This window comes from Nannospalax galili, unplaced genomic scaffold (assembly GCF_000622305.1).
Source record: "Nannospalax galili isolate Female #2095 unplaced genomic scaffold, S.galili_v1.0 scaffold3849, whole genome shotgun sequence".
NCBI lineage: Eukaryota > Metazoa > Chordata > Mammalia > Rodentia > Spalacidae > Nannospalax > Nannospalax galili.
In genome coordinates this window covers 38,543-44,534 of record NW_008359091.1, presented here as the reverse complement: position 1 = coordinate 44,534, position 5,992 = coordinate 38,543, and positions in this window count along the sequence as shown.

Below are 5,992 nucleotides of genomic sequence, written 5' to 3'. Positions count from 1 at the left end.
AATTTGTTATTTTATGTGAATGTATACATTCCTGAATATGTATGTGTAACATATGGGTATATAACATTGACTCCTCCAGAACTGGAATTACAGGTAGTTGTTTGCTCCCTGATGTGGGTGCTGAAAACAGAAACTGGGTCTTCTGCAAGAACAGTAAATGCTCTTAACCACTGAGCCACCTCTCTAGACTCATGCATGATTATCCTCAAAACATTCTGCTGAGCATTTTTAATGTGTTATTTAGCACATATGCTCATTTTCAAATTGGAAATCAACCATGGAGAAGATGAAGTGGCTTTTTAAAGTCACTGTAAGAAGGAATGATTGACCAGGGTCCACACCTGGGAAAACCAGCCCTAATGACACATGATGACACATGATGGAGTGAAATTCTCTTACAGAGTAAAATATAATTCCACAAATTGGCTTCCAACTGAGAAATACTGCCTGGAGCAGCACTACACATTATGAATATTTTAGGGACTCTGACAACATTTGAATTTACACAAATTTTCAGTATGAGTTCCATCATAATTTTGGTTTTAGTAAAAAAAAATCAATACTAGAGAATATTGGGTTTATAACACTAATCAGAATATTTTATTAAACCTACCTCTCCATGCTGCTTTAATGAAATAAAGATGGAAAAGTGCTTGTTTCACTGCTGACAGTAAAAATGTGATTTTTAATAATATGAATAAATAACATGTGCTACTGTTATGACTGAGGGAAGATGAAGCAGTTTTAGAGAAATCTGAGGTGAATGCAATGAACGACTGTAGTGGGGCCTTCCTAGGAGACATAAAGGCTTACAGTCACAGCAGCCCTGATGAGGCTCTGAAGTGGGGACATATTTAGGAGAGACAGCCACAGAGTGCGGCATGTTGACGGTCCTGAAGGCAAGACACACCCTACAGATCCCAGAATATTATGGGAGGGAGGAGGGATACAGTCATAGTACAGGCAGTTGATAGGCTCTTGAAGGGAGAGAGAGCCATCATTCCCATAAGACAAAGGGACAGTCTGACAAATTTCCAAAGAGGTGGGTAAGTCCTAGCCTACAGGCTGCAAGTCACAGGGAATTTTTGATGATTGATTCTTGGTCGATTGACTGACTGACTGACTGACTGATTGATTGATTGATTGATTGATTGATTGATTGATTGATTGATTTGTTATTTTTTAGACAGGTTTTTCCTGTAGTCCCAGCTGTCCTGGCACTTAGTATCTAGACCAAGCCGGCCTCTATCACACAGAGATCCATCTGCCTCTGCCTTCAGAGTGTTAGGATTAAAGGTATGGGCCACTATGCTGGGCTTTAACGGGGCATTTTAAAAGAAAAACTAGGGGATGGAGAGATGGCTCAGCAGCTAAGAACACTGGGTGTTCTTGCAGAAGACCTGGGTTTGAATCCCAGCACCTGCATGGCAGCTAAAAACTGTCCATAACTCCAGTCCCAGGGGATCTGATAGCCTCTTCTGACCTCCACTGGCATTGCAGGGAACACATGTGCACTTACTTACATTCAGGAAATACACAAATACACATAAAATAAAAATAATAAATAAAATATTTTACAGAAAAACTAGAACTGTAGGTTGTTTCAGAGCTGCGAAGGGGAGGGAGACTGCAGGGCCACAGCCAGCTTCATTAACTCTCTGTCCTAGAAACAGCTTCAAGAGGGCTTGGCCTGATTTGTCGGAGAAAGAGAGGAATCTGGAGAGGCTGTTACCTAATATCACAGACTTTCCATTTATGTGAAAAATGTCTATAGAACAGGAGTTAAAGGAAGATAGAGTCCAAGGTTTGCTAGGTTGACCTCAGGTCTAACCATGCTGGGCTGAACTGGGATATTGAAAGACTATATTTTAATCTGAATAAGATCCTATGTGGTCTTTTAATTTATCTTTTAAATTTAATTGTTTTATTTTTATTTTACGTGCATGGGCATTTTGTCTTCATATATGTATCATGTTTTTTAAAATGCCTGCCGGAGGACAGAAGTGTATGTTGGATCCTCTGGAACTGCAGTTACACACAGTTGTTAGCCAGCATGTGGGTGATGAAAACAGTCCTAGTCCTCGACAAGAGCAGCCAGTGCTCCTAACTGCTGAGCCACCGCTTGAGACCTACTAGGTGATATTTGAAATATAATTAGTATGTAACTGCATAACTCAGAAGAAACTATGGAGTAGTTATAACATCAATTATAAATAGTATGACTATTCATCGGGTTAGTGCTGAAAATACTATTAGTATCTGTACAAAATCAGAGAATTCAGAAATTACCAAAGCAGTATTATGAGGTTAGCTTGTTCTCCCTTGTACAGAAAAAGGTTTTGTAATTTCGAATGAGCTTTATTGTCTGGGCCATTTTGTGTGGATTTTAAGCCAGCTGTGTTTTAGGATATCTTCGAGGATAATTTCACTGTCACGCTTCTTCCTAATGGATGAGGATACTTTGAAATTAATATGTACACCTTGATTTCAAGGATAACAGTAAACAGTTTCTATTTTTCTAGCAATCTGACATTAAAGTCTGACATCAATAACTGTTTAAGTTTTCTATTAGCTTCTTAGAAATGCATGGCTTATCTAGACAGTGGCTATCCACCTGTGGTCTTGAGCACAGCAGCAGCAGCTCCTGGGAGCCTGGAAGGCACTGGGGTTCCTCCTATCACGTGAGACTTCATGCATCAAAATCCCTGAGTGTGGAGCTCAGGCCCCTGGACTATCACCTACGCTCCAGAAGATTCTCATTTCAGATAAGTACTGAGAGCCACTGAGCTAGAATCAATAAAGCCTCAAACTCACCACCTCCCTCTCCCATTACCTGGAATTCTAATGACTCAAGACTCAGGTGATAGAAAGAAAATGAGGAGTTCTGGTCATTAAATTAGGTTACCATTTGCAGTGATCCTACTTTCCCAAAGAAACCCTGATGCAACCCTGTTCCCAAGGGATGAAATATATTTTGAAAATCTGTGACTGTGACCAGGAAATGTCACTTGCGCACCAAGTAACCACACATTCCTCTGAAAAGTTTGAGGAACAAGGAGAGGGAGCACAGGGAACCATGGGAAAAAGGGTGGAGCCCAGCTACAGATAGAGCAAGTGGCAAGATCGAAAGAGGGAGAGGGCCAAGGGTACACAGATCTGGAGCTGAGACCAGGAAGTGTGAGACTGCTGGGACAAATGGCAGAGGCGTCCTACGGGGAATTCAGACCCTGGAATACAACTGCCCAACCACAGGAGAAAGGGGAAAGCTAAGGGAGAGTGTGGGTGGCGCTTGAATGACTCATGACTCATAAAAAGCCATCTTTTTGGAAATCGCATCCCTGTCATATAAACCATTAAAAATCCAAGATAAAAATGTGTTATGCCAGTTTGTCTACCCATGTCAGGACCACAAGACCCTGAGAGAGTGAGGGCAGGTCTAACAGATAGTGGGAAAGGAAAAATTTAGTGTAACACCAAGACATCCCGAGTGCTACCTACACATTGGGAGTGCTACCAAGATATTTGGGGTGCTTTTTCAATTGTTGGATGAGGAAAAAGGGACTTTATGGAAGTTCTGACAGCTCTTTATACTCTTCAAATTAAGTTTACATAAGTAAGACTATGATTCTACCCAGGAAAGAAGCTCACCTTACTGAAAAGAAACAGAAAAGCTAAGTCTATATATTTAATTTGTATAAGGATGCCAAAAAATGGGATTATTCAAACAAAACAGTGTATTGGTAACAACTGTTTTACATGTATGCATATTCAAAAACCCACTTCCCGTGCTCTGTGCTCTGAATAGGAGAGACAAGGCCCTGATGGAACACTTTCACTGTTGATGTGGCCACTCTCCAATGTCCCTGCACCCTTATATACAGAGATATGAAAGTTACATGAGAGAAGTGGTATGAATTCGAAAGCACCTCAGCTCAGTTTTCCCCTCAGCATTTAGAAACTAACCATTTTCTTGTAAATATTGATTAAAATGCTTAACTTCAATAAGATCAACCTTCCTTTGTGCATTGAGACATTGAGAAGAACCCTAGCATGCTGTATGTCTTGTAAAAACGAATCTGACAACTTCTTCACGCGGCTCACTTCCCTGCTTATAGGAAAACATGTACAAACATGGCAGATTAAAATACAAAAAGATTAAAAATTAAAATTATGTATGACCAATACTACTGTTTATGATTTCAATAGAAAGTTGAACAGAATAATAACTTGGTGATTGGGAAGGTGCTGCAGAGCTTTGGCCCCTGTCACCCCAGCTTTCTGTTATGTGGCTAGAGATTTTAATGGTAGATGGTAGATGGGAGAAAATTAATAGTTTAAATACATGACTCCCATACACAAAATAGGAGTCATGAAATTTTCATATGTACCAGCTGAAAAAATGCAATTATTCAGCTAAATGTGTATTCTTCTTTTCTTTTCTCTCTTCTCTCCTCTCCTCTCTTCTCCTCAACTCTCTCTCCTCTCTCTGTATGTTCTATGTACCTCTATCTCTATCTGACTCACCTGAATGTTGGAATTACAGTCTTATGTCACCACTCTTGGACCAAATACACAATTTTACCCTAAACCAAACAATGAACACTGAATAGGCAATAGTGTGACAGATGTCAGGTTATCTGCAAAATGAAATTTTGAGAAGGGAAAATTGGTTGTGCTGTCAACAAGAGAGACCAGCATGATTTGGAAAAATTGCCTATCTCAGCTTTATGAAACATGAGGAAGATCTGGACTTGAGGCTGAGGATTCTACTAAACATCCTTTTTAAGCTGATGAGTCAACTGGATACAAGAAAACATGAGATTCCACAGGGTAAGTAAAAACAGCCTAGCATAGGTAGACAGCCATGTGTACTTGCTGTCAACACCGCAAATGACATGCAAAGCTCTGCAGCACTGGCCTCTGATCAGCCTTCACACACCAGGGTGCATTTTGGAGAGAGTGAATGATCATCTCCATCCTATAGAGGTCTAACTGTGGATCAGGAATAAAAATTGACTTCTCTGATATCAGGAAGCTAGATCCCTGGGAATCTCATTTACTTCTGAGGTTGCTGTCTTTCCAGTGTTAGCATACTTCTCACATCTTTACTTTCTTTTCACCTGCTGCTGCTTATAGTGAGTGTTCAGTAATTATTCCATGGTTGTAACTCAACCAAGCGATGTAAACAGGAGTTAAGTACAAGGAAAAACCAAAGAGAAATTCCTAAACACCAGAGGACACTGACCACAAGGAGTTAAACACCCAACCTGAGTTAAGTGTGTAAGAATTGTGTGTGGTGAGTGTACAAGCTCATGTGTGTTCCTTGTCAGCAGTGCTCTTGCTTTTATTTTGATCTCAAATCCACTGACTATGATTGTAGCAGGAAAAGAGAAACAACCCATTCAGTTCCTAGGGGCCAAAGTAAAGCAGCTTCTCACTGTGATGGCCATGGTGTCTGCTAGAAAGGACACTGATGTCAACTGTCTACAAAGAACAACTGTTCAAATTGAAATGTCAAGTTTTCTTTACAGGGTCACATAGGAGCTGCTTAAACTCAGTGCACCACACAAATGTACTGGAGTCAAAGTTCAGAAACCTTTCACCAACAGCTCATCACTGGGCTACTAATTACTTTGCAGTAATTGGTTTTACCAACAGAAAGAGAAGAATGATTTTTATCGAGCAAATCTTTTTTTTTTTCCTGAGAAACTACCACTCACTTGCCCATGGCTCATCCTCCTGTAAAAACTGGTTTCCTAGTAAACCGGTGAGACCCACATATGTAAGAATCTGAGCTTCATCCTTCAACTCTCACATCAGGTGCACAACTGATACTTTACTGGTTCTCTATCATTAGTTGTTGAAACAAGCAATGTTGATTATAGTTGTAATACTTTGTATTTTCTTTGTACTTCATTTCACATGTTTATTTCCAAGCAGCTTCCCAAATTTCTATGCTCAACATGATTGTGACAAACATAACAACAGTGAG